Source organism: Rhipicephalus microplus, chromosome 10 (assembly GCF_043290135.1).
Source record: "Rhipicephalus microplus isolate Deutch F79 chromosome 10, USDA_Rmic, whole genome shotgun sequence".
Taxonomy (NCBI): Eukaryota; Metazoa; Arthropoda; class Arachnida; order Ixodida; family Ixodidae; genus Rhipicephalus; species Rhipicephalus microplus.
The window spans coordinates 47,050,476-47,062,399 of NC_134709.1; the positions used below are offsets into that span (position 1 = coordinate 47,050,476).

The 11,924-nt window shown below is 47.5% G+C and overlaps 1 non-coding gene across 1 annotated transcript in view; it reads right to left on the reverse strand.

Annotated features, from left to right (window-relative positions):
* Positions 1 to 2,493: 2,493 nt before the first annotated feature.
* LOC119180963 (uncharacterized) overlaps positions 2,494 to 11,924 on the reverse strand; it is a 39,075-nt gene continuing 29,644 nt past the window's right edge. Inside the window, exons 3-5 of the transcript XR_012886365.1 lie at positions 11,482 to 11,564; positions 5,076 to 5,168; positions 2,494 to 2,758 (exon numbers count right to left, since the gene is read on the reverse strand). This is a non-coding gene — a transcript (uncharacterized LOC119180963). The remainder of the gene's footprint in view (positions 2,759 to 5,075; positions 5,169 to 11,481; positions 11,565 to 11,924) is intronic.

The window sequence follows — 11,924 nt, forward strand, 5'->3', positions numbered from 1 at the left end:
GCCTGCCTCCTGAGAGCCAAGGTTTGCGCCCTCACCGACGCCGGGGTGTCCGTCTCCTTCCACTGGCTGCCCTCCCACGTGGGCATCGCTGGAAATGAGAAGGCGGACGCCCTCGCCAAGGCTGCCCACCAGCCTGGTACTCCCTACTCCTGTGCCGTGGCGGCCAGGGATTATTCACAGGCCCGTCTCAAGAGGCTCCTCATCACAGTCCACCCAGACCCGAGGGTGGCCGGCTGGCGAGGACCAAAGCCTCTCCCAGAGACGGGCCTCACCAGGAGAGAACGGGCCTCCCTATTACGACTGCGGACTGGCTGCGTATGGACGGCGGCCCGCCGCCACGCCAAGGGCCTCTGTCCCTCCCCGGCCTGCAGCCGCTGCGGAGACCCAGAGACCCTCGAACACCTCCTCTGTGCCTGCCCTGGCTTAGCACGGGAACGCTTGAGGGCCTACGCAGCCTACAGGAGACAGGGTCTGCCCGTCTTCACCCTGAAACACCTGCTGTTCCCGTCTCGTCTGCATCCAGCAGCACTCCGCAGCCTGGCGGAGTTCGTGGAGGAGTCGGGAATTGCCGCCTACCACTGATCCCAGAAGCCTTGCTGCCCTTGCCCTTGCCGACGGCCTGCTGCTCGCGCTGAAGCGGCCCGGACATCCCTCTCTACACTCCACCACTATTTCTCCTATTCTCTTTCATCCCCCTCTACCCCACCCAAAGGCACTGCGCCGTGTCGCCTGTAGGCATACAGAAATTAGGTGCCTTCTTCCTTTTCCACATGAACCACTACCACCACCACCTCGAGCATAACGCTGCCGCGGTGAAGGAGGTCTCGGCTATGCCGGTGACCCCCCCACTAAGCAGCAACTCGAATGGCTCGCTGCCGCCTTTGCCGGACAGCTTGTCGAAATGCGAGAAAGCACGCCTGTCGTCGCTGTTGACACGTTTCAGCGATACGTTCACGGAACGCCCGGGTTGCACCCCTCTGGTGAGGCACCGGATTGACACAGGTGACGCACAACCGTGGAAATGCAATCGTCACCCCGTTAGGGCGGCAAAGAGGAAAGCAATTGACCAGGCACTGGATGAGTTGATTGAGACCGGAGTTGTCCAACGCTCAAGCAGTTCTTGGGGTTCACCGGTGGTAATGGTCCCCAAAAGAGATGGCTCTCACCGGCTCTGTGTGGACTACCACCGGCTGAACGAGGTCACGAGGAAGGATGCTTATCCTATGCCTGACGTTGACTCGATCGTGGCTGCTCTAAGTGGTGCTTGCTACTTCAGCACCTTGGATGCTAGCCGCGGTTACCTAGAGGTTCAGATGGAGCAAGCGTTTTGTATTACCAAGAGCCAGCTATCACATCGACTATGTGTCCCATTCTGCACAATTCCGCTGCGCAGTTTGCAAACCTCTGTTATTTTTCCTCTCGAATCGCAACCTTGAAAAGGCCGATTTCTTGTCTTCATTCGACAAATGCGTGTTTTATAATTGCGGCATTGACTTTGCCACGCACCGCTAAGGTCGTTGGTTGCTGCAGTGTTCTGGTTCTAGTCGCAGAACGCATGACGGCTGTCGGGACACTGAGCGGACCTACAGGTGCAGAAGCTTTTGTCAGGCGTATGAAACGTCTTTTGCTTAACCGTTTTTTCTTGTGTTTTGAGAAATAAAACAAATTACTACTACTTCCATCGTTGCAGCTTGTGACGTGGCCCGGACTAATTCACTGTAAGGGGTGTTCGCTCTTCCCAGTGGATAAACAGCTCCTATAGTTTCCACTGTGTTGCAACTACCTTGCCAGGTAGATTATAGAGACTGGTGTACTGCGCGATATTAGCGCACGTCAAAGAAATTCAGTTTTACAAAACTGTCCCGAGCCCTCCGCTTCACATTCTTCCGTAAACAAACTCACCATTAAACCTCATGAGGTAACCAACTGTCAATGCATGTAAGTGTCGGTGGGTACTGGTACGAATGTGTTGAAAGTCTCTTTTTTTTCAGAAAATTTATGGGGGACTGTTAGATGGATAAAGCATAACTGCTAACTACAAAGAGCGGAGTCAAATTCAGGTCATGGCGGCCATATTTACATCGGCTCTTATGATACACAGCATCGTACTTTGATTTACTAGAGTATACAGTACCTCAAGATGTTAAAGTTTTTGTGGATGCCTTCCTCTACGGCGTGCTTTATGGTCAGATCAAGAGTTTTTATGAAGTAGCCGAGCATGTTGTTTTTAGGCAGAGAAGGCCAGACCACATATGCACTAGATACGTAGGTGGTATACTCTGGAAGCGACAGATAAATCTTTATGTAAGCTACAAAGAGTTGTACTACAAAGCTCAAACCCACAATCACACCTGATAAGCTACTCAACCTATTTAGTAACAACGTAAACACTTAAGGTTGGCGTAATGCTTATTTCTTATTAAGTTGCTGGGTTTTCAGAATAAAGGTCATCAGCGAATCATGAACCTTCATGCGGATCCTAAAGAACTTCAATGCTTTTAGAAGTTTTTATTATATTATCACCGATAAAAGCGGGTCATGGATTGTCTTCAGTTTAACATGATTCAACATTGAGCAGGAGCAGGCGTAGTGTTAAGCCGTTTCATTAACACCTCAAGGGGTATTTCAGGTAGGCTCTGACACCATGGATGGTACACCCTTAGTTGTTCTTTTCCAGCACAGCTGCTGTTGTAAACAGCTTGACAATCTTCTGGTATTGAATAGTTCGCATGATTCCATGGCATAAGTAATTGACACCCTGAAAATGTTGAAGAAAAACAAACCTTACTTTGCAAGAATTGTCACATGTCAAACTATTTAAAAAAATATAAGGATTGCTGCAACGCTCGAACACACAATACCAATGCGCTTTTCATCTTATTTTGCCTGTAAAACCTATGAAAGAAAACTCGAGATACTAAATACGTAATGCTATGAAGCCATTATCTTTCAATTACACAGCGGGTCCCTAAGTAGCAAATAGAAACTACGCAATGCACATGTAACTGCGTCGAAAAGGTCGCTTAGAGTTGAGACTTCCTTGAAAGTGCGGCGCATAAAAGTTGAAGAAAAAGATACTCGAAAAATGGCCTCACCTAATTGCAAAAAACATCGTCCCCAGCGTGATACTAGTAGAGTTTTGGCGCAGGTACACGCTGAGAACACTGGAACACGCTGAAATTTCACCGCGTGATTCACCGCGTGATTCCCCGCGTGATTCACCGCTATTCACCGCGTGATTACAGGAGTTCTTCAGAGGCCCAGGTGTTAATGAATAGTACCTTAGTAACCTGCGCTTCACCGATGACATTGCATTGCTGAGTAACTCAGGGGATGAATGGCAACTCATGATTACGGAGTTAGACAAGGAGAGCAGAAAAGTAGCTCTAAAAATTAATCTACAGGAAACGAAAGTAGTGTACAAACACCTCGAAAGAGAAAAGCACATCGATATAGGTAATAATGCACCTGCAGTTTTAAAAGACTATGTCTACTTGGGACAGGTAATAACTTCGGAGCCGAACCACGAGATTGAAGTAACTAGAAGAATAAGAATGAGGTGGAGCACACTTGGCAAGCACTCTCAAATCATGACAAGTAGATTGCCACTCTCCTTCAAGAGGAAGGTATAACAGCTGCATCTTGCTGGTGCTTAGCTATAAAGCAGAAACCGGGAGACTTACAAAAAGGGTTCAGCTTAAATTGAGGACGACGCAGCGAGCAATGGAAAGGAAAATGGTAGGTGTAACCTTAAGAAACAAGAAGAGAACAGATTGAATTAGGAAACAAACCGGGGTTAAGGAAAACACAGTTGAAATCATGAATAGGAAATGGACGTGAGCCGGGCATGTAGCACGTAGACAGGATAACCGCTGGTTATTAAGGGTAACTAACTCAATTCCTAGATGGATTAGGGGGGACAGAAGGTTAGGTGGTCAAATGAGATTAAGAAGTTTGCGGGTATAAATTGGCAGCAGCAAGCAAAGGACCGAGTTGACTGGCGAAACATGGGAAAGGCCTTTGTCCTGCAGTGGATGTAGTCGGGCTGATGATGATGTTCATTATTATTACTTGACATCTCTCCGTCTCTACCAACATTCGCCATTGTCCTGGCCCTTGTGGGAATCCACTGTAATGACTGCAACCCATTAAGTAAGTGAGTTTCAGGCCCCTGGTCTACAAGAAATACAACACTTCTCTTTCTGAGCTGGCTAACGACTTCTAGTTAGTTATGTTCAGAAGTACAGATTTCTTGCTCATATACCCTTTGATATAGCTATCACATCCATGAGCAGCCCTAAAATTTGAACATGCTGATAACAAGTTCCACTTCTCTCTGGCTTAGTTCCAGTTTTGGGAAAGTAATTTCATAACGAGGTGCATTTTTAGTTCAGAACACTAAACTGCTTCCAATGCTGTTCGGAGGAAGGAAGAACCTCAGTGGTGCGAGCAACAATTTGCAACCGGTACACATTCATAAGCCAGGTCGATACAGTCAGTGTTGTGTTAGATAAGTTGTTTTCCTCAATACTATTGTCTAAATTAACCTTGCTAGAACACTCAGACTTCCGCACCGTGCATTGTTCTGGAGAAACAGAAGAATGTACACATGGCAGACATAATAAATTACTTTGACTAAGTCACGACTGAGAAATAATAGGTCACATAAAACAGTCAAATGCTTCATCAATGACAGGCACCTATTTTGTACTCGCTTTCTTTGAATTGTTGGTCAAGAGTTTGATGTTCTTCGCAAGAATGAGAGTACGTTGTAATGACTGGCGAGCCTCCCTTCGAGGCACTACTTCCATTTGAAAGTCAACAAGAGTTATCTCTTTTACTCAGAAATACTTTGTTACAATCAGCAATAGACATGTCTTTGACAGTTCAGGTTTCGTTTGGATAGCATATTCTGGGAATACGATTGTAGGTTCTAGTTTAATTCTAGCAAAAATAAATGTCTTTCGCTTACTATCCTCTACAACGCACTGGTTACAACCACCATCTTTAGGAGTAATGCTCCTTATTACATCACAGATTGAGCAAACCTAACCTTTTAGCAAACAAGTACTTACTTGCTTGGTCAGTTGAGTTACGATCATCGACAAATATCATGCATTCATTTGAGGGTGATAAGTACATCAGTTTTCTGAGCTTAGGGGGCTCCTCTGAAAAAAATAAAAACAGATCTCAGCATCACCAAATGCATATTATCACGCAGCAAAGGATGACGCAGTTGTATATAAGGAAAACAAGTTTATTGGAGTTAACCTGTGCTCCCCTAACAACTGAAAGAATACACAGGCGGCGAGGCAGCGGCCGGCAAAACGACGTGCACGCTAACGCTAGTGAGTGTCGGCGATTGAATGTAGCGGCATCGGCTGTGCGGGAATATATATGCCTCAGCGCGAGGTTTTCTCGAATAGTCGAATTGTATCGAGAACGCTGTGATAGCGTTTGTTCGAAACGCTGTAAAAACAGTGATAGCACAGGCCGGCGCAGCCAGGGCGAAAAAGCAAAACACAAATAAACAAACCCAATGCATGGTTCGTGGCATTACCCCCCCCCCCCCCCTCTAAGAGTGCATCGACCCGATGCTAACATAAGGGACAATCCAAACAAATAAAATAAAAGTTCGTCATCGTCCGTAGAAAGGTTTTAAGCGAACCACATGGACGACTTCGGGCCGCGTGCGTCGTCGTGATGTACGGGAGTCACCATCGGGGATTACTTCGTACGTTAGTTCGCCAACACGTCATAGAATCCGGTAGTGTCCGAAATAGCGTCGTAGAAGATTCTCACTGAGTCCACGTCGTCGAATGGGAGTCCAAACCCACACACAATCTCCAGGATGGTACTCGGCGTCTCGGTGTCGGAGATTGTAGCGTCCGGCATCCACCAGTTGCTGGTCCGGTATACGAACTCGAGCGAGCTGGCGGGTGACATTGGGCGGCGGTACGGCGGGGCCTATTGATAACGGGTTGGAACGGGTCGGGGTTGACGAGCAGAAGCGGAGTAGGTCATCGCTTGTGGTTCGTAAGATGCTTGCGACGGCGTAGAATTCCCCAGTGCTTGCTGAACCTCCTCGCGGACGACGTCAGTGAGGGAGGCGACTTGGGGCTGCGGCGTTGCTGGGAACAATTTCCTCAGTTCCTCGCGAACGACGGCGCGGATGGTCTCCCGCAAGTCTTCCGTCGCCAATCCAAGGGCGTTCACCGGGTTCACCGAAAGGGTGTTGAGTGGTCTATCGTATTGCCACGAACGCATATCCAAGGTCCTCTCGATCATCGAAGCCTCGGTGACGAACTCAGCGATGGTCTTAGGGGGGTTGCGGATGAGTCCAGCGAAGAGCTCTTGTTTAACTCCCCGCATCAGAAAGCGCACCTTCTTCTCTTCTGCCATTTCGGGGTCAGCTCTCCGGAACAGCATCTTCATCTCCTCGGCGAACAGTACAACACCTTCGTTAGGGTGTTGCATTCGCGTTTCCAACAAAAGGGTGGCTCGTTCTTTCCGCACAACCGTAGCGAATGTTTTGAGGAATTCGCTCTTAAAGACAGTCCAGTCGGTTAGGGAGCCTTCATGGTTCTCAAACCACGTCCGAGCTGCTTCCTCCAAATAGAAGACACGACGAAACGTTTCTTCGTCATCCCACCTGTTAAAGATGCGGATGTGCTCCAGCTTCTCCAGCCACTCTTCCGGGTCTTCACCAGGAGATCCTCGGAATGATGGGGGCTCACGAGGTTGTTGCAGAACGACGGGAGTGTTGGTAGCGCTGGTCATGGTGCCTGCGTTGATCATCGTGGTTTTTACGTCTTCTTTCCTATCTTTATCCGGGAGCAGTCCTAACTCTGGCTGAAGGCCTTGCTGTCGGCGGCTGACACGAGTTGGGCTTGCTTGTCAGCTTGGCAATGGCTTAGGGTTCATGTACCCAGCACCTCCACCAGATGTCACGCAGCAAAGGACGACGCAGTTGTCTATAAGGAAAACAAGTTTATTGGAGCGAACCTGTGCTCCCCTAACAACTGAAAGAATACACAGGCGGCGAAGCAGCGGCCGGCAAAACGACGTGCACGCTAGTGAGCGTCGGCGATCGAATGTCGCGGCATCGGCTGTGCGGGAATTTATATTCCTCGGCGCGAGGGTTTCTCGAATAGTCGAATTGTATCGAGAACGCTGTGATAGCGTTTGTTCGAAACACTGTTTGTTCGGAACGCTCGAAACGCTGTTCGATAGCGTTTGTTCGAAACGCTGTGAAAACAGTGATAGCACAGGCCGGAACAGCCAGGCCGAAAAAGCAAAACACAAATAAACAAACTCAATGCATGGTTCGCGGCAATATTGTGGTCGCACAGTATTCGATAACTAGTCATAATTGAAATACTATGCGGCCACAGTTGATCACAAATACCAGCGCAGCCAGACAATGCCCAGCACAGTTCAAAGGCATCTTCCATGTTTCGCCAATCAACGCGGTTCCCTGCTTGTCCATATCTACATTTGAAGCTTTCTGTATCTTCCGTGATTTTGCAAGGTCTCTGAGATCCGCCTATTTTTAACCAAGTGACCATCTGATGTAATTCATCTTGACAATGTGACCAATGCCGGTTTTTATGACGTCCTACGTCAAGAGATGGCATGATAACTTGATTTTTGGCAGCAAAGATGTGTAAGAAATGTTTTGTCAGTTGATGGCGGGAAACTATCATCATCCTAACGAGCATTTGCGATTGTGTAGCCAACCAGAAAACGATCATCATAAACAGCTACGTGTTCAGAAACTGGTTAAAGCCTCTACTCACCGCTTGTCCTTTGAAAAGCACCAAGGCAAACATTAGGCTAAAAATGATTGCGAAGTTACGGTGGTGAGCAGAAGATTGAAAGTACGTACAAGAGAATTCTAAACAATGGAAAACAAAACGGCAGTTGCGAGAAGACCACGAAACCATAGAAGGCCTACACCAATGACGACATGGCCGTAAATGTATGACAGGTGCGGACCCTAGGTTTCATCTTTAGTTTCTGCAACTGAAATTTGCACATGCGTGCCATGTCTGTGAGTATCTGTGGTTTGACTGGAACCTCTCTGCACTAAGCATCGATGAATAAACAGTGTAATCTAACATCACCTGAGTGAGTCTAGAATGAACCTATAGGCAGCCAGGTAAGCCTGTAGAATGGTCCACTTTCGCTGTTTCAAGGTTTGGTTGGATTAGCGCAAGCTTCAACAATTATTTTGCATTACTCGTGTGACCGATGACGCCTATGATGTCTTCGAATTTGGTGAGGCATCTAAAGACTTCGCCCTAAATGAATTATGATAGATGTTTACAATTCACTTACGTTTGAAAGGGAAGATGTTCCCTTGCGTTTAAGAAAACAACTGTTCGACCCGCTGTTCAAGCACAGCCGGTGCTCCCGCAAGCTATACAGGTTCTCTGTGTGCTTCTAGAGTTTAATCAGATGAGCGTGCGTCTCTTTCACTGGTGTACATAATAATGCAATGACATTACAACGTTACACTCTAGTTAACAGCCGTGGCGTTTTTCAGCTGAGCTTTTTCTTCTCGTAGCTCAAATGAAGAAGCTCATACAAAACGAAGGATATGAATGTTGTGGTGTTGCGGCGACAGCGTTAAAAACCAGGTTTCATATAGATTCTGTTGTTGGTGTAGGCGTGTTCATAGGCGGCACGTTTAGTTGTTAGCAAAAATTTTAAAGCTCATGAATGTGCTTGCGTATGTGTGTGTGTGTGCGTGTGTGTGTTGCATCCGTGTCTGCGTGTGTGTGTGCGTGTGTGTGTTGCATCAATGTCTGCGTGTGTCTGTGCCTGTGTATGTGTGTGTGTGCGTGCGTGCGTGTGTTGCATCCGTGTCTGCGTGTGTCTGTGCCTGTGTGTGTGTGTGTTTGTGCCTGTGTATGTGTGTGTGTGCGTGTGTTGCATCCGTGTATGCGTGTGTCTGTGTCTCTGTGTGTGTGTGTGTCTGTGTATGTGTGTGTGTGTGTGTGTTGCATCCGTGTCTGCGTGTGTCTGTGCCGGTGTGTGTGTGTGTGTGTGTGCGTGTGCTGCATCCATGTCTGCGTGTGTCTGTGCCTGTGTGTGTGTGTGTGTGCTTGTTCGTGTGTGTGTGTTGCATTCGTGTCTGCGTGTGTCTGTGTGTGTGTGTGTGTGCCCGTGCCTGTTAATGTGTGTGTGTGTGTGTGTGTGCGTTTGTTGCTTTCGTGTCAGCGTGTGTCTGTACCGGTGTGTGTGTGTGTTTGTGCCTGTGTATGTGTGTGTGTGTATGTGTGCGTGTGTTGCATCCATGTATGCGTGTGTCTGTTCCTGTGTGTGTGTATGTGTGTTCCATCCGTGTCTCCGTGTGTCTGTGCCTGTGTGTGTGTGTGTGTGTGTGCGTGTGTTGCATCCGTGTCTGCGTGTGTCTGTGCCTGTATATGTGTGTGTGTGCGTGTGTTGCATCCGTGTCTGCGTGTGTCTGTGCCTGTGTGTGTGTGTGTGTGTGTGCATGTGCGTGTGTGTTGCATCCGTGTCTGAATGTGTCTGTGCCGGTGTGTGTGTGTGCGTGTGTTTCATTCGTGTCTGCGTGTGTATGTGTGTGTGTGTGTTGCATTCGTGTAAGCGTGTGTCTGTGCCTGTGTGTGTGTGTGTTTGTGTGTATGCGTGTGTTGCATCCGTGTTTGCGTGTGTCTGTGCCTGTGTGTGTGTGTGTGTTGCATCCGTGTGTGTGTGTGTGTGTCTGTGCCTGTGTGTGTGTGTGTCTGTGCCTGTTAATGTGTGTGTGTGTGTGTGTGTGCGTGTGTTGCTTCCTTGTCTGCGTGTGTCTGTGCCTGTGTCTGTGTGTGTATGCGCGCGCACGTGTGCGTGTATGTGTGTGTGTGTGTGTGTTCGTGTGTTGCATCCGTGTTGCGTGTGTCGGTGCCTGTGTGTGTGTGTCTGTGTGCGTGTGCGTGTGTGTGTGTGTGTTTGTGGGTGTGTGTGCGTGTGCGTGCGTGCGTGCGTGCGTCTCTGTACGTATGTGTGTTTGAATGTTCCTAGCAAACTCAACTCCTAAAGGCGTAGCTTATGGGTTCCCTAAATTTTACAGTTTTGGTTCCTGGGTAGAATATAACTGTGAGAAGAGATTTTCAGCGCTTTATTGAAAAAAAACAAGCGATAGAAAACTTTGAACACACAAAGAAAAAAGCACAAATCAACTACAAATGTGACATCTACTTATAGGTACGATTTATTGGAAATTTGAGCCCTTAGAGTAGGTAAATGCAACGCCCAACCACAGCCTGCTTTCCGCATTGGGATGGTCGACACCGCAGCCTGTGGCCATTGTGGCAAGAAGGAAACCATTCAACATGTTCTTTGTGAGTGTCTAGCGTATAGTAGGCGGCGACTATGCCTTCGCAGGGAACTCAACAAATTAGATGATCAGCCTCTGTCGGAGCAGGAAATTCTGCAGTATCGTCAGGATGCGACTTCACAGAAGAGGACCCTGAAAGCGCTGCTGCACTTTTTGCGATTGACCGGCTTTGCTGAACGGTTGTAGCTGGGACGCCCTTCCTGTGTGTGTTTTCGTTTTTTTTATGAGTGCGCGTGCGTTTTTTTCCCTCTATCTAACTCCTCTTTCTTGCCCCTACTTCCCCACCCCCAGCGCTGGGTAGCAAACCAGATGCCAATATCTGGTCACTCTCTCTCTCTCTCTGAGCTCTTAGAACAGAAAAAGATTGTATTGTGGGCATAGATTAAACACGTCGTTGTCTGTACAATGTCACCATCGAAATATGCTAGGTCATACCCCCTCATTGTCGTCGTGATTTATCATCATCATTGTAGGTTCTCCACAGCTGTTCACAGCGGGTCCTTTGGTCAAATAAGCGTCATCCCATCATACGCGGTGGAGATTGCTCTTTGGTCTCCTATACCCTACTCGCCTGTTCTACCTCTGGCAGCTTCTGTCATGTGGCGGCTTTTGCCTGCTGTCCGGCAATATGTCAAAGCGTGACTGCGTCGGTGCTGCAGCTGACCCCACTTCGGCACAGCAAACCACGCCTTCTCATGTGGTAAAGACCCACCATTAAGCTCCATATCTTCGCTGGTATGTGCGCAGCACATGTGGATGACTAGCTTGACAATTTCCCGCACGCCACTTCTGCTCATCAAGGTGACGACACCTACAAGCTAACGCACAGTTCTTTCTACGTTATGTGTGTGGCGAAAACGTGGTTCTTCAACCACGTTATTGACATCCCCAACGGGGCTACCTTCGTCAAAATACTCAGGAGAGGTTCGGAAACAGCGCTTCGGCAAATCATTGCCGAAATGCGACAGTATAAACAACTTGAAGTTAAAGATGATAAGCAGCCATAAATGTAACACTCTCAAGGTGAGTGCACAGTTTTTCATGGCATTCTCGAATGCAAGTGCTTTATCATGATCACACACAAATGCTAGAAGAAAACCTTGTCGGCCAAGTGAGCTTCAGATGATACTTACGTGTGGTATACTTATAAGTCATAGCATTGTATTTCGAGTGGTTTCCAGTTTTAGAAAGAACCAGGGATGTGTTGAACTTTACCCTGGGTAAGAGAAATGGTTTTGAGGTTTTAGAGAGGACGTATACTGCTAATAGAGACGATGTTTTCTTCACTGTTTTATACAGGCTTCAAAACGGCCACTGTATTATGCTGCTTTTTTGTTAAAAACAACCCGGACTTTTAATAAACTTAGTATGACAGTGAGACTCCTGTTGTTTTTGCACACGAACTATACGTCGAAACGGATATATTTTGAGATCACTGTTTAGAATAGTTTACGAAAGCTCAATAATTAGGTACTTAATAATTTTTACCGGGAATGTTTTGTACAAGAAAGTTGTAATGCATGTCATTTTATGGCATACTCATTTCTTGGAAAGCGCAAACGTTTAACGCAATTCA